The sequence below is a fragment of the Chlorocebus sabaeus genome, chromosome 14, assembly GCF_047675955.1.
Source record: "Chlorocebus sabaeus isolate Y175 chromosome 14, mChlSab1.0.hap1, whole genome shotgun sequence".
Classification (NCBI taxonomy): Eukaryota; Metazoa; Chordata; class Mammalia; order Primates; family Cercopithecidae; genus Chlorocebus; species Chlorocebus sabaeus.
In genome coordinates this window covers 80449555-80466754 of record NC_132917.1, presented here as the reverse complement: position 1 = coordinate 80466754, position 17200 = coordinate 80449555, and the positions used below count along the sequence as shown (strand labels likewise).

At 39.6% G+C, this 17200-nt stretch overlaps 1 protein-coding gene and 1 pseudogene across 5 annotated transcripts in view; one reads left to right on the top strand and one right to left on the bottom strand.

The window, feature by feature from the left end:
- CTNNA2 (catenin alpha 2) overlaps positions 1-17200 on the bottom strand; it is a 1149887-nt gene that overhangs the window by 144162 nt on the left and 988525 nt on the right. The window lies entirely within an intron of this gene.
- Positions 4455-5077, top strand: LOC140713439 (leydig cell tumor 10 kDa protein homolog pseudogene; annotated as a pseudogene).

The following is a 17200-nucleotide window of genomic DNA, read 5'->3' as shown; positions in this document are numbered from 1 at the left end:
CTTTATATAAATTATCAAGAACACTTTCTTCCTGACTTTGACAATCCAAATTGTACCTGCCTTCAGGTGCCAATTCAAACTTCATGTCATCAGGAAATTTGAGCCAACCCTGATGCTCCCTTTATTTATTCATTTATTCATTCATTCATTCTTATTCTACAATATGAACATATGATGCTCCCTTTTTAGCCCAGGGCTAAGACGTAATCTTCTGCTTAGCCATTAGGCTCCATAAGGCATGCCACCGAGGGCAAGCCATGAGAAAGGACTCAGTGCTCTGCTGGGTGTGTGGGGGGGGACATCTAGGAGCGCCAGCACCTGCAGTTCATCGTCTCAGTAAAGTTCTGAGATGCTTCATGACCTCGTATTTCTTAAAAGGGAAAATGTCTTTCCTGACTGAAACCTTAAGTCAATCCAAGTATCAGAGTGCAGATGGTTCTTGGAAGGTGAGCCACCAGCCACGTATTTAAAAAGCTGGCATTCATTATGCATTGACCCTAGGTCAGGCAGTGATTAAGAACTTCTGTGTATACCTCCACTGAATCTCCATCGCAACCCCTGGAACTAAGTGTGATTACAATTCCATTTTACTGGTAAAGCATAAAGGAGACCTACTGCGAGTTCCCCACCCAAGGCCCTTCAGCTTCCATGTGGTAGAGTCTACATTTGAAGCCAGAAGACTGTCCTTGGTCTCCCTGGCTTCATTCTTGTTGTAGACAAAATTCTAAGATGACCCCAAGGTTCCTGCACTCTGGTATACATTCCCTGTATAATCCCCTCCCCTAGAGTGTGGAAGGGATTCATGAATACTATGGGATCGTCATTCCCACGTTTAGGTTACTAATCAGTTTACTTTGGTTTAGCAAAAGAGATTATCCTGGGAGAGCCTAGCCTAATCTATGGAGCCCTTTCAAAAGATGGTCAAGCATTAAAGTCACGCTCTCCTAATAAATTTTAAAACTCCCTCTACAGTAGAGAGAACCATGTGGCAAGAAACATTGGGTGGGGGCAAAGAGTAGCCCCTGGCTAATGGCTGGCAAGAAAGTGAAAATATCCATTCTATAATCTCAAGCTACTGAATTCTGCCAACAACCACAGGAGCTTGGAAGAAAACACGGAGCTCCTCAGAGGAATAAAAACTGGCCAACACCTTGATTTAACCCTGGTGAGGCCCTGGGCAGACAACCTATCTAAACCATGCTCAGAATTCTGACCCATACGAACTTTGAGATAATAAATTTTATGTTGTTTTAAACCACCAAATTTACAGTAATTTGAGCTGTAGTAATTTCTGCAAAAAATAGCAATGGAAAAACTAATACCATTCCCCTAACTTTCCTTCCATCCAGTTCTAACTCAGCTCCTGAACCTTGGCTCAGCATTCTCTTTTCAGTTCAGCCCCTTCCACTTGGCCTTGAAGACTATCTCCTAGGCTCCAAACTCGGCTTGGAAGCTCAGGGCTCAGTTCAGCCACTATCTGGTTCTTTCTCCAGCTTCCCTGATCCTCTTTCCAGGCTCTGGACCCAATCTGGCACTGACCTGTTTGGCCTGAGCTTCCTTTTTTTATGGGGCATTCCAAGCTTGAAACACATGATTGGGTGCAGGACTTTCTAAACAATATTAATCAAGCTCCATAATAAAGACCCATTAGAAACCTAAAGCACTGAATTAGATCTCTAAGAGCCATTAAAAATTCGTTTTTCAAGAGGGAATTTGGCACAGAGCTGCAAAAAGAAGAAAGAGGTATAGATTTGATTTTGGGCTCCCTGTCTCCCACTTCATATGAATTAGGTCTAGTTGGTATATTTCAGAGCAAGATTTTTTTCAAAACAGAGGCTATACTGCTAATAAATAAATAAAAGTCTGGCAACCATTGGTGTCATAAAAGTGTAGCGCTAGCATTGTCTACTGTTGATTGTGAGGAAAACATCTAAGCTATGTAAGCTTCAGTCCATTCTTCTCTGAAATTAATAGGTGGGACAAAATGATCTCTAAAACTCCCTCCAGCAATAATATCCTATGATTGAAAGATTTTTAAAGCCTAACATTTTGCAATTGGTAGAATTTCTTTCTTTTATTTTTATTTGTTTTTCTTTTTGAGACAGGTCTTGGTTTGTCATACAGGTTGGAGTGCAGTAGCACCATCATGGCTCAGTGCAGCCTCCACCTCCCAGACTCAAGCAATCCTCCCATCACAGCCACCTTAGTAGCTGAGACTACAGTTGCATGCCTCCATGCCTTGCAAATTAAAAAAAAAATTTTTTGGAGAGACAAGGAGGTCTTGTTATGTTGCTTACACTGGTCTCAAATTTCTGGGCTCAAGTTATCTTCCAGCCTCAGTCTCCCAAAGTGCTGGGATTATAGGCATAAAACTCCATGCCCTGCCACAGTTGGTAGAATCTCTTGATCTGAAAGAAGCTTAAGCTAATGAATGACTCAGGAAGAAGGTTCTCACCCCAGCCAAGACCAAAGAGGGCCATGTCTTTCCATCTGGCTACCTGGGTCCCAGAAGGGCCATTTGTCTTCCTTTAAAAACCACAAGGGTACACATGGAGGGTTTTGGCTGAGAGATGCAGAGGGTAGCCTGGATCCTGACCAAATGATGAGCTGCCTGACAGAGCCTGCTGACCACTAACTGCCAGATACCCTAGGATCAGGGAATGCAGTAGAGAAACTAAAACCAGCTTTGAGGAGGAGGAGGAAAGAACACAAAATAATAATTGTAGGTCAGGAGCTTAATTTGGAAAAAATGAAAATAAAAGCAGTGCTTTCTTGTAATTTGTCTTTGTCTTTAGACTTCCTTGAAGAATATTCTTCCAAGGGTGTGTGAAAAGAGGGCCTGCATTGTGGGCAGGCTGAGTGGGCAGGTGCATCTGCAGAGAGGACTCTGGGAAGAAGAAGGACTTTCTGTTTCCACAAATAAGCATACCATAAGTATTTCTCTGTTGCCAGGAATCATTTGAAATTAGGTTAAATCCCATTATTTTGCAGAGAAGTAAGCTTGAAAATTAAAATCTTCCTGGAGGAGAAAAGTCAAAAACTAAGATTTAAGTGACTTATGGTGAAAAAGTTCCAAATATCAAATTTTATAGAAAGCAGATGTGTGTGAGAAGGAGCACTGCTGATTTAATGCTTGTATATTTAGGGATGGTGCTATTCACTCTAGGCCAGGTTTTTCTATTTGCTGGCAAAGAGCAGGGTTAGGATTCAATCCTAGGTCTCCCTGACTCCACAGCCATGTTTTCCTTTCCACTACTATTCCAAAGGACCCCAGAATAGAGTGTGTTATAACAAACTTGGAGAGTTTTACAGAAACCAACCTCCAGAAAAATTTTCCAATCTTGAGCTCAGCATTTCAGTGCACTGAACACTACTGGTACCCCATGCAACTCCCTGTAGATTCCTTTCCAAGCATGGTGTGTTCATCACCCACCTTCCATATACTTGGTACCTGCACCCCTTTAAGGATGGTCTTTTGTAACTTATGCTCCAGAGCTCCTTTCAGGATAGAGCTGAGTTCAGGTAAAAGCACACCTTTGCTTGGTTTTCCCTCCATGTCCAATTTTGCTTCCCCTACTCCCTTAGGGGTTCCTCCTGAATGAACATTCATAAGAAATCCTTTGTACCTAAATCTTTCACTGAGCACTGTTTCATGACGAACCCAAGATACAACTTCATGAGAGAATTGTAAAGAAATGATATGGCAGCTTCCTTGTTATTTTATCTTATTTAATGAATTTCTCTTCCATTGATTCTTTAAGGAGTTTCTAACCCCAGTTCATATTGTTTATGTTATTGAGCTGGTAGAGAACTAAAGCAGTTCTCTGACCATGTCTTTCAATGTGTCACACTTAATTCTAAAGCAAATGTCTAGAGGATTGGTTAATAATACAATGTCAGCTTTTCTCATTTCGGTTATCCGTTCAAAAGAATATGGCTCTATCTTTCAGAAGAAAAGAGTTACGATGATATATTTTTGATTGTGCAGGCTCAAGTTATTCTCTTTCTGAGATGGTGAAAGCATCCTGACTGCTTCACATAATGGGACATATACTGGTCTAAGCAATCAAGTGTATAAGGGATATAATCATTAAGATGTAATTGTTCCTTGTATCGGCATTATGCCAAATAAAGCAGAAATTGCAATCTTTGGACCTATTCAGTTTTCCATTAAGCAGAAGACTAAACTGAAATAGAGGGATGTGATATTTAACAAGAATCCCTGTCTGGCTCAAGAGATTCATTACGTTTGAATTCATCTTAGAAATAAGGAATCAAAGTGAACCTGACCAAGTATATAGACATTCACTCCTCTTACCTGTAAATCAATCAATCAATCAATCAATAAGAAGAAAAACAGCAATCTAATCTTGTCAGAAAATAAGCCTCCTGGAGGAGAGATAATAAACTTGAAGTTTTAATGAAAAATAGCCTATGAAAATAAATGAGGGATCATGGCGCAGGGGCAGCGCAAGTTCCAGGCGCACAAGCCCACAAAGAGTAAGACAGCAGCGGCGGCATCTGAAAAGAATCGGGGCCGAGAAAAGGCGGTCGTGTTATCGCTCCCAAGAAGGCGCGCGTCGTGCAGCAGCAAAAGCTCAAGAAGAACCTAGAAGTCGGGATCCGGAAGAAGATCGAACACGATGTGGTGATGAAAGCCAGCAGCAGCCTGCCCAAGAAGCTGGCCCTGCTGAAGGCCCCGGCCAAGAAGAATGGGGCGGCTGCCGCCACCTCCTCCCAGATACCTTCCTGAGGACACTGGCCCCAGCGCAGGCCAACACCCCACCCCCTACCTCCATGTGCGATCTTACAAGTGATCCCACAGGCTGCACTGTCAGGAAGAGGACCCCGTCCCCCAGCACTGGGCTTCACCTAGAACTTGAGTGGGGGCCAAGTGTGCTGAGAACCCAGCAATGACCAGGAAGATACAGTCACCAGCTTCATCTGTCCCCATGCGCCTTCCCAGGTCCTGCCTCCACAGGTTTAACCCAGAACAGTAAACCCAGCTTTGTCATCAAAAAAAAAAAAAAAAAAAAAAAAAAAGAAAGAAAGAAAAAAAAGAAAATAATGAAACAAAAAAAAATGTATATTGCAGAACAAAGTTCCTGAAGTCTATAGGGCTGCCACGTTGCACAACTTGAGGCAATGTTCTGTGCACCTCTACCCAGTACCCACTGAATCCAGGACCCTTTGTACATTTTGTAAGGAAGATGGGGAGGGACAGAGAAAGTAGGAAAAGGAAGTACAAGGCACAATTGCAAAAAGCTATCTTCAAAAGTTTGAATGTATTCCGCTGCACACTACTCTCCAATCTCTGAACGACAGATAATTTTTCAAAGTCCTCTTTCTCTCTGGATCATTGAAGTATTATGTAAAGAAATTCAAATTGGGTATTGGATCATCCATTAATGCTTGGCAAATGACAGGCACTTAACTGATGTTTGCTGAGTCAATGAATATATGGGTAAATAAATGGATGGAAAGATGGGTAGGTGGATGGGTGGATGGATGAATGAATGAGTGGATGGATAATAGATGGATGGGTAAATGAATGAATAAATGGATGGTGGATCATGGCAGGGAGTTGTTAAAAGAAGCAGCAGGAGGAAGAGTTTTGAGAACAAAATAAAAAGAGTAAACTTTTATTCTGCATTTTTGTGGATCCCATTCTCAGAGAGCTTCTGTCTTTTTGATCTCTGTACTCTTTCTTTTTTATATATTAAAAAAGTATCTACTTATTTATTCTTCTGGGCTGCATAATATGGCTAAACACTATGATTTGTAAATATACTCTTCTATTTTGGAAAAATTTTAGTCATATTCTATTCTTCTACTACATAAACAGTTTTTGCATTTGGATTTTTCGTATAATAAGTATTTAAGACTTACATGGCAAAGATTTGTGTGTTTTTAACAATCTAAAGCTGAATTCCTTTTATGTTTTAACCTTTTTTGTTGTAGAACATTTCAAATATGCACAAAAGTAAAAAGAAAAGCATAGTGAATCCCCACGCAGCCATCTTGCGGTTTCAATATCAACATTTTGCTAATCTTTTTTTTTTTTTTTTTTTTTTGAGATGGAGTCTCACTTTGTCACCCAGATTAGAGTGCAGTGGCATGATCTCAGCTCACTGCAGCCTCTGCCTTCCAGGTTCAAGCAATTCTCCTGTCTCAGTCTTCCCAGTAACTGGAATTACAGACACTCACCACCACGCCTGCCTGAGTTTTGTAATTTTAATAGACAGGGTTTTGCCATGTTGGCCAGGGCAGTCTCGAACTCCTGACCTCAGGTGATCCTTCCACCTCCGCCTCCCAAAGTGCTGGGATTACAGGAATGAGCCACCACACCTGGCCATGCTAATTTTGTTTTAATTAGCTATAGCTCCTTTCCAAAAAAAAAAAAAAAAAAAAAAAAAAAAAAAAAAAAATTCAGGCCAATGATACTATGAAGCAACCACACAAACAAGTCTGCACTCTTTCTAATCAAACATGCTTTCAAGAGAGGAACTGACAACTCATTCCCATGAAAATATGAACATTTAAAAAAAACCTGAATACTGTACAAACAAAGCAGAATCTTGAGCATACATCCACTGAGTTCACTGCAGCATAGACACAGCACATCACCAGGGGGCACCATTCACATAGAATAACATGAGAGCTGTACGCCTTCAGAATGATAAAATATGGTGGCTTGGTTTATATAATAGTTTGAGAAATACCAGGTAACTCCTTTCCCGGCTTACTTCCACTTTTATAGGGGCCAGAGGAATCATTACATAAATATGGAATATTGGCCATCAATAAAGGGACAGAGTAGGGAAATATTATGGAGACAGCCCTTCCTAACGCTCTTGAAAAATTGCCCCACATAGACTTGTCTCAATCTATGAACAGGGCAATTGAGAAATCACGTTACTTACTGCTTGATAGACACCTTTATTTTAAGTGCATCTGGGTTACATGTGAGTGCAAACCGACTGCCTTGAATGATTGGGAGGGTATTATTTTATGCTGTGAATTTATCTACCTCACAGAGCTGTAAATATAGCTCCATAAGTCAGAAGCCAATTAATCAAAACTCGACTATTTAGCAAGAAAAGTGTTACATATTCCAATCCAGCACCCCCAAATATATCAGGGATGATGTGAAAAACAGGAATTCAAACACATTAAGAAATCGGTAAAAATGTTTTCCAATTTAAGAGAGAGATGGGGCATGGAATGCTGAAATGCTGGCAGGAATGCCAGGGTGGCCTTTGTGATGCCCCTTTATCTGAGCAAGATACACTTGGGTGGGAAAACAATGTGAAATTTTTACGGGATGGTCTTTTCTTCTTCCCCTAAGCATATAAAAAAGCATCTTCATGTGTTCACTCTAAGCAATATGCTGAAAGGGTCTTTTAGAATGTACATTTGGGAGAAAGGTGAGGGCAGCATGGAAATAAAGGAACATTCAAGATCAAGGTACTCTTTGTTAGGGAAATACATATGAGATTACAATTGGCCTTAAGAAAATCATAATAAGGACACATAAAAGAAGGGTGAAACAATAGGCATTCAGTCAGTCACAGGTTATTACACAAAATAATTGCTCCACTAAATCAGTAATAGCTCAGCTAGGCTCATCTAGAACGTCATGTAGGCCACGGCAATGTCCAACTATAAAGGGGCTCCCACTGGTTTTGTGAAAGTCTACACTAATGGTAGTGGGAGGGAAATCTTTTGTTAGTTACTTGAACAAAGACAACTTGGGGTGTGGTTGTGCACAGACTGCTTTTTGTTGTTGTTGTTTGTTTGCTGTTTATTAGCTAAGAGACTTGATACCCTGTTCCTGGAAATTAGAATTGTATTTATTTTTTATTGTTGGATAACAAATAAATAGAAATATAGTGGCTTACAGCAACCCACATTTATTATCTCAGTTTCCATGGTTAGGAGTTCAGCATAGAGTAGGTGGGCTCTGGGCACACGGTTTCATGAGGTTGAAATTAAGGTGTCAGCCAGGGTCTGATCTCATCTGAGGCATCTTCCAAGCTCACTGGTTGTTGGCAGAATTCAGTTCCTGGCAGTTACAGGACGAAGGTTCCCACTTTCTTGCTGGCAATCCATCAAGTGTCATGCTCAGTATTTAGAGGCCTTCCACTGTTCCCTCCCCTGTGACCTTCTCCACACATGCCAGTTTGCTCCTTTAAGGCCAGGAGGAGAGTTTCTCTCTGTTGGTTAAGATGGAGTTTAATATAATGTCACATAAACAAGGCAGTGACAATTCCATCATATTCATGAGCCCTGCCAACACCAATGGAAGGCATTATACAGGGTATGTAGACCAGGGGACAGAAATCTTGGGGGCTATCTGAGAAGTATGCTTACCATCAACAGTACACTATGCAGAAGAGTATTCATCTTCTGCAATAGGGAATTCTACGTGATCTAGTCCCACAAGAACAGTCAAAGAATTTGGTGTTTAGTGTAGGTCTTAAGAAAGGAGGAATATAGACTTCTTCAAGCCTATTATCTTTGAGAATTTTGGAGCTAGGCAGGAACTAGCTTCTTGTCTTTCTAACCCCGGCATGGGTAGATTTGTTTCCCTTGCACTAGCCACTCAGAAATGTGGCCTCTGGTATTCCAGAAAATCAGACTCAAAAGGGAATTTCCATACTGTCCTCAACACCCTTGTGCCTCACACAGTGGCACTGTGGTTTGGCATTCCTGCTGTCAGCTCATATGATAGTAAAATAAAAACAGCTTGAAAAACTAAGTTTAAGATACACTGAAAATTAATGAATCAAACTCAAGCACATGCTCAGATATCTTTTCTTCAGCAAAACTTTTCGGGCTCTACTTCAAAGGAAAATAAACCCAAATGCTCCTCCTCCATCCTCAACACAACCATCTCCCCACTCTTTCAGGCGTTTGGTTCATGCTTCTCCTGAGTCACATATTGCTTTAAAAGGCATCGTGTTGATGATGAATCGGTGAGTCATAAACATGGGGGATTAATAGTCCTTTAAATTTAGTAGCAGTTCAAAAATAAAAGTGGAAAGCACTAATTTTTCAAGCCTTAAAATGTCCAGGATATAAAGAGAATTTTAAAAGTAGTTATCTTTCTCCTTATAAATGCAGTGATTATAAATTCAATTGTTTGAGCAAATATAACAATTACAAACTCCCTAGCAGCAATGCAAGTCATGAAGTGCTAATATAATAAGAATCATCATGCAAGAAGAATAAAATTACAGTAGTTACTAAGCATCGGGTGCTTACCCTGTACCACATGATCACAGCCATTGTTTCTCATCTTTACCCTGACCAGAAAGATGGTTTTATACAGAAAAACAAAAAACAAAACAAAACAAAACAAAAAAACTGTCCTAAGTCATATAGCTGGCTAGCTAGTGGCAGAGCTTGGATTTAAGCTCAGATTTAATTCCAAGTCATGTTCCTCGCATTATGTGGTAATGCAGTCACTTGGTTTACAATTTACAGGTTCTAAGTTAAAAAAAAAAAAAAAAAAAGGTAGTGAAGGAGATTAATACTTAATTAGTGCCTAGTATTTGCCAGGCATTATATGTGTATAACACATTACACTCAGCTCTTCACATTTAGAACAATGCAGAGCCAGCTCATAGAAGACAAATTTGTGTATATCCCTATATTAGTTTCCTGGGGCTGTTGTAACAAAGCCCCACACACTAGGTGGCTTAAAACAGCAGAAATGTATTGTCTTACAGTTCTAGAGGGAAGAAGTCCAAAATCAAGGTATTATCAGAACTATGTTCTCTCTGAAACCTACAGGAGAGTCCTTTCTTGCCTCTTCTGTGCCTCTGGTGGTTTGCTCAGCAATGTTTGGCATTACTTGACTTGCAGCTGTGTCACTCTAAATTCTATTTTCATTATCACACAGCCTTCTCCCTGTGTGTCTCTGTCTTCAAATGGCCATCTTTTTTTTGAGACAGAGTCTTGCTCTGTCACCCAGGCTGGAGTGCAGTGGCACAATCTTGGCTCACTGGAACCTCCGTCTCCCAGGCTCAAGCTATTCCCCTGCCTCAGCCTCCCAAGCAGGTGGGATTACAGGCGTCTGCCAGCACGCCTGGCTAATTTTTGTATTTTTCAGTAGAGATGGGGTTTCATGATGTTGGCCAGGCTGGTCTCAAACTCCTGATCTCCGGTAATCCACCCACCTCACCCTCCCAAAGTGCTGGGATTATACGCATAAGCCAACTGCACCTGGCCAGAATGGCCATCTTTTTATAACGACACTAGTCATATTGCTTTAAGGGCCCAACCTACTCCGGTATGACCTCATCTTAATTACATCTCCAATGACCCTATTTTCAAATGAGGTCACAGTATGAGGTACTGGGGATTAATACTTCAGTATTTTTTTTTTTTTGGTGGTTGGGGGAGGTAAAGATTCAACCTAAAATAGCCCACATAATCTTATCTTCTACAGTTGTTTCTTTTTCCAAGTCAAAAGCACTTTAAGAGACAGGAAGAGAGTTTAGTTGGTGAATGTCAGACAAATAAGGAGAGAACTGGAATCCAAAGGGCAGGTAGATTCTCAAGGCACAGTAAGAAACAAAGGAAACCGTCATCAGCTGGGGAAGGACAGTTGTTTGTATTCACAGGAACTCGAATTTGTAGAAGGACCCAGCTATAGTGATACAGGTTCAGGAGCTGGCTCCCTGAGTGGTGAGGTAGTACCTTAGAATTTTAAAATTATTAACTGTCTTTAAAGTCATCTTGGCAAACCAACTATCCGATGAGTAAACTTTTTCTACAGCACCCCCAACAGGTCATCATTTGGCTACTTCTGGGTTATTCCTGGTGCCAAACACAACATGGAAGCAGGAGCCCCCACAGTTTATGCTGCGTATCGAGAACAGTATTTCTTTGATAATATTTTTGGTCAAAAAGAGACACTTTAGGGGAAATTTGGGAATTCAATGGACAATTATGCCATATCCGATTCTGACTCCGTGGGAACTATTTTACAAATCTGAATTTGCTTATTCTTTGCATTTGCCTTGGAACTGGTTGTAATACCTCACCAGTTTCCTCATTAATGAATTAAGTCAGATTTTTAACACATATTTATTTTTATTCTATAGTCATAAATTTGCCTTTTATTAGAAATTATCTTTTAACACCACAGAGACATAAGACATACTTAATATGAGCTAAACTGTCCCTTCATCTAGCTTTTCTGTAAGCAGTTCTAACTAAATAATGCAGAATAATTCTAATCTCTTTTCCACATCATGACCCAATAAATATATGAAAATAGCATTCCTAACTCCTCTTCTGCCCCCTAAGTCTTCTCCACACAATAATTCTCTGTTCTATTTTATTTGAACTAAGAGAAAAAAAATCTATGTATAGTTCCCTCCATCATGCATCTAATACTAGGTTATTATAAAAATTCATTAAAAACATCACCTGTCATCTGGGACGGCCACTGTTACTCTTTTCATGAATGTATTTGGAATCTGTTTCCCATTCATATTTGTCTGTTCTTTAGTCAGTCCACAGCCATCACAGCTTTCCTGGGGTGGACTGTGTGCTTCCTGTCCAGTGACTTTGCCTTTTCTTTTCAATTAATATCATTGCAGGCACTTTAAGTTCAACTCTCGTAAAAATCATTGTTTATTAGTGTCCTAGTTTTCCAAAATGCACTCATTATGTTTAAGACTCTCCTAGACATTTTTCTCTCAATAATTTCCCACTTTCCAATGCCTCCTTCATTATGGAGCTTGATTAATTTAATACAACCCTCCTGTTCTAGTCCTATTGGGGCAAAATAGAATAGGCCTAAGACTCCCTACTGTGTTTCTCCTCCCAGAAGTAACACTCCTTTCTCAGGCAGACCATTTATCCACTTATCCAACCTTCATTCAGCTGCTACGTACATACCATTCCACTGTTTACAAAGGTGAAAATTATAGTGCAGAAACCACTTCCTTGAACACTCTCTCAGATCATATAACTTTTTAAATAGCCATATTATACTTTGACTCATTTGACTTTTTCAGTGTATCAGAACACCCAAATGTCCTTTACATGTTCATCAGCCTATTCTTTCAGCAACTACACTGTGATTATAGCATGCCATGTTCTGTGTCGGAAACTAAGAACACAAATGTGTATAAAATTATTTAACTAGTGGAGAGGACAGATATGCAAACAGACAGTAAATTAGATGTCCTTTCTAAGGAAAAATTAGGCTACAAACAGACTTTCTTAGTCCAAGTGATTCCCATAAGATAATAATTAGGAACCCAATAGATTCACTAACAACTCAAAAAAGTCCACTTATTAATCCTTTGTAGAATTTTGCTAGTGAGTGTCCATCTTCCAAGCCCATTGGCTGGGAAGTCCATCTTCCCATTTTATAAATTCAGGAAGTATTATTCAGTCTTCCAGGACTACACATGCCTTCCACAGTTATTCAAAGATCACCAGCTTCTATTCTGCATGTTCTCTGGGTACCCTGGGTTGTATTTAGAGAGGGTTCCCAGAGAAACCAGAGATGCTGATCACTGTGGTAACATTTGCACTTAGAAAACGAAACAAGTATATTGATGAAAATAAATTACAAAGCCTCTCTGGAGGCCACAGACAATTCTTTCTCCTTCTTCCCAAGCCGAAATGGGCCCTGTCACTGGGACACACAGATTCACACTAATTTAGCCCCACATGAAATTAGCATGCATCCTGTATCATGCTCTCTGTCTTATTAAAATCCTTATCGTCACTGTCTGCATATTTATGTTTTTCCTCTCAGAAGTAACACTCCTTTCTCATGCAGACCACTTATCCACTTATCCAACTTTCATTCAGCTGCTATGTACCATTCCACTGTTTACAGAGGTGAAAATTGTGATCTCTGCCTCCAAGAAGCCAATAACCTACTGAGAGAGAAAGACAAGGAAACTATTAAATGAAATTTGGGGTCCCACATTTTAGGATTGAAGTCTTCCAAGGGAATTATGGGAGTGGAATGAAGGATAACTCAACTAGAAGAGAAAAAAAAGAACTAGTAAGAAAAGAAAGCCAACTTCCACTCTGATTCTGAAAGGAAAAACCAGCACAAGTTTGGCAGGGCAAAGCATTCCAGCCAGAGGAAACAGCATGTGCCCAGCCACAGAAGTGCAGGAACATGATGCCATAAGGACTGTAAGCCACCGAATATTAGAGAAATGTACAAGATAGAGAAGCTGTGGGCGACTGAGGGAAGAGAAAGAAAAGACAGAAGCTAGGCCATCAAAGGCTCTGTATGTCAAGTTAAGAAGTTTTATTTTTCCTTGATGTATATGAGGAGTCAAAAAGGGTTTTAGAGAAATTGTGTTTCAGAAAGCCATTTTGAGTAACAGTATGGAGATTAGACTGAAGTAGCATGAATGTGTATAAGGGATAGTGACAAATTTCAAAATACTATGGACTGACCCATCTGTATGAGTCCATTCTCATGCTGCTATTAAGAAATGCCAGAAACTGGGTAATTTATACTAAAAAGAGGTTTAATTGGCTGACGACTCTGCAGGTTGTACAGGAAGCACAGCTGGGGAGGCCTCAGGAAACTTACAGTCATGATGGAAGGCAAAGGGAAGCAAGCACGTCTTACATGTCAGGAGTAGGAGGAAGAGAGAAAGTGGGAAGGTGCTACACACTTTTAAACAACCAGACCTCGTGAGAATGCACTCAATATCACAAGAACAGCAAGGGTCAAATCTACCCCCATGATCCAATCACCTCCTGCCAGGCCCTGCCTCTAACACTGAGGATTATAATTCAACATGAGATTTGGGTGGGGATACAGATCAATACCATATCACCATCTAATTCCATTCCCAGACAGAAAGGAGTGTGAGGACTTGAGGTTCAATATCATGGCTGTCTGGTTTGCCCACCTCTCTCCTCACTTCCCGTGGATGGTGATACCCCCACCAGGTGGCTCTGGAATAATCTTTAATTGATACTGGTATATACAGGTTGGCTTTGAAAACAGAGAACAAAACCAGATCCTGCAGTGTAAGGAAAAAAGAGCAAGACCAACTCGCAGTCAGAAGTGAGATCAAACTTCTGAGTCCTTTAAGATGACAACGTGTCATGTGAACAGAGATATTTTTGAGGGTAAAAGGGGAGCTTTGAGTAATTATGCAAGTACAGCAGGTATAAACCAGAAGTCTCCAGGCAAATTGAATGGCTTCTTAACCACAGTATCTCATAGTTGCTCAATAAAATGCCCTGGAAAACTAATTGCCTCTTATTTCTCTCCTTTGTCTTCCTCCCACCAGATATTTTAATTTTCCTTTGTTACGTTCTCCAATGGTTTTCTGATATATCCCTTCTGAATTACATTAGCAAAAGTTATTGAATTGTAACTGAAGAACCATAAATCCTATCTTCATTTTTCAGATGACAAAATTTAACTCAACAACTAGTCTAACTACACATGGAACAGTAAAAATTAAAACCTTTGTCTATCTGTCTTCAAAGACAGTGATCATGCCATTCTTCCACCTTGGGCTGGAGTCAGGTCTGCAGGTAGAAGCCACGGATCAAGGGAATAGGGGTCATTCAGGTCACTATACAAGACAACTGGGATACTCACATGTAATTCTTCCTTTACCATTTAAAACCTGCTCTGAAGCCATCAAACTGGGACTAACACACAATCAGTTTGCCTCACTGCTATGTTTCTTAACCTAAGGTATGCCCAGACTTCTGGGGTATGCTGGCAGTATGGCAGGTCACAGAGGAACTGCATATTTGTTCAGTGACTTAAAACAGTTTGTGTACATTGAAATAAACATAGATATCTAGTGATATAGAATGCAGAACTGACATAATATTTTAAGATAAAGCACTAGACTTCAGAAAAAATTTATCAAATTGGTAACTTGAAGCCATGCCCTGAGATTCCCAGAATATACATTCTTTCTCCTCTCTCTTTAATGGCAGTTCATGGGGAAAGATGCCATTTGCATTTTAACATAAAACCAAATAAATGTATTTCTAGTATTGGAATTTGGGGAGAGGGCATAACACAAAGATGCAGTGCTCACTTCTCTGACAAATCAGGTTAGCAGCAAGAAAAAATTGTCAGTGGCCAATTATTTTGTGGGAGAAAACATTCTGCCCTTTAAAAATATCATGCATTATTTTTCTTAGAAACTATTTAGAAAATGTACTGTAGGTAAATCTTTACACCACTGTACAAAGCAGCACAAATCAGTGGTTACTGTGAATTATCTAAAACTGAGCTCAGCAAACTGCAGCCCGCTGTTCAAATCTGGCCTATAGCCTGTTTTTGTATAATCCCACAAACAAAGAGTAGTTTTACGTTTTTGAATAGTTAAAAAAAAATCTAAAGAGTAATACTTTGTGACACATGAACATTATATGAAATCTGAATTTCGATGTCCTCAAATAAAGTGATTTTAGCACAGCTACAGTCATCCATTCACACATTGTCTGTTGCTGCTTTTGAACTAAAATGACAGAGTTGAGAACCTGTATTAGAGACCAGAAACTGTATCAGCCACAAATCCTAATATATTTACGATCTGGTGCTTTACACTGGGGGCGGGGCGGGGTGGGGGGGAGAAAAAATGCCAATTCTAGATCTAAATCTTTAGATTAGAAATTTAATTACTTTCAAATAATTTACACAATTTCTCCACGGTCTAATGTGATGAAAAGATAAGAATGATTTGTAATTGACATTCTAATGTACTCTCTAGATATGGTTACTGTTCAAGAATCTGAGAGCAGCTGGTTCACTCAAATAAGGAGAAAGCATTTCATGTGTTGATATTCATATAACTGTTTTGCTTAGTAATTTTTGACAGATATTGTAAAGGTTAGTTTTAACTCAGGTCTGATTCACATCCCTTTTCCAGCCCCTCGGACGTGTTTCCTGTCACTTGGAATGAGTTATGATTCACTTCTAGGAAGATTTCAGGACCTGTGTGACCTCACCATACGTCTCCTCTTATACTCTATATCCTATTAGTACTAATTCATCTCCAAAAATAGCCTTTAAAACACAAACACACACATACACACAAGATACATTTCTTTCGCTGTCAGAGCAAGCCTCTAGGTTGAATTCCCACACTGTCTTTCCACAATGAGCATGTCAGAACATTAAAATAAAATTTGTTTCAATGAGAATACATCTTGAACTGATGCTACTAGGAAGTAAGTTTACAACCAAGAAGCAGAACTGTGGTGTCTGCCGCACAGATACTTTTATTTCCTCCTAGATAGAACCCTGCTCTATTAAAACATTCAAAACACATTCAAAAACCAACCTACCAACATTCACTTTTCAGAAACAAGAAGTGAAGTATTCATTTCAATATCAGAACACCCTTATATAACATGGACTCTTAACAATCACCATGCCATTATTTTGATTTCCAGCAACCGGAGGCTAATATGTTCAGGATGATCTACCGAAAAAGAAAGAACCTAGAATACATTATCAGCGGTGCATCTATAAGGTAGTTCGTGTTTTTATTTTTTTCTCATTCTCAGTATACCAGATCTTGGAATTTAATGATGGTTTATCTTTTATGATTGCCAATCATTAAAATGAACTGATTTTTACTTTCTTTTCAAAGACTTTCATCAAATGCTGCTTATAAAACCCCTGGATTATATATCTCTTTTCCTTAAGAAAGCAGTAATTTTAAGCCTCATTGTGAACATGATTTAAAAGACTTCTACGGGAAATGTATGAAAAAGACCTGCAGAAATGTCCATCTCAGGGACTTATAACTTCCTGAATGCTGTCACCTCATTCAAATGGGAAATTCGACCAGCATAAAATCACCAGGTACATGTCACAAAGGTATATGCAAAAACAGAAGTAAATGCAGTTCTCTGGCATCCAGGACTCCAAATCTGATAAACAACTCTGCATAAATGCCCCTCAAAGAAATCCAAAACCAAAACATGCATCCAACAAAGAAAACTAATAATGTACCATGCTGTGTGTGTGTGTGTGTGTGTGTGTGTGTGTGTGTGTAACTGTGTGTATATGTGCATGTGCATGCAGGTGTGTATGAGAGAGTGATGGTGAATTGCATTCCTCATTCCAACTTTTATTCCACTAAGAAATGTGAATTTAATGGTTGATTTATTCTGAATTCCTTGTATCCATCTTTGGCAGGCATTAGTACAAATA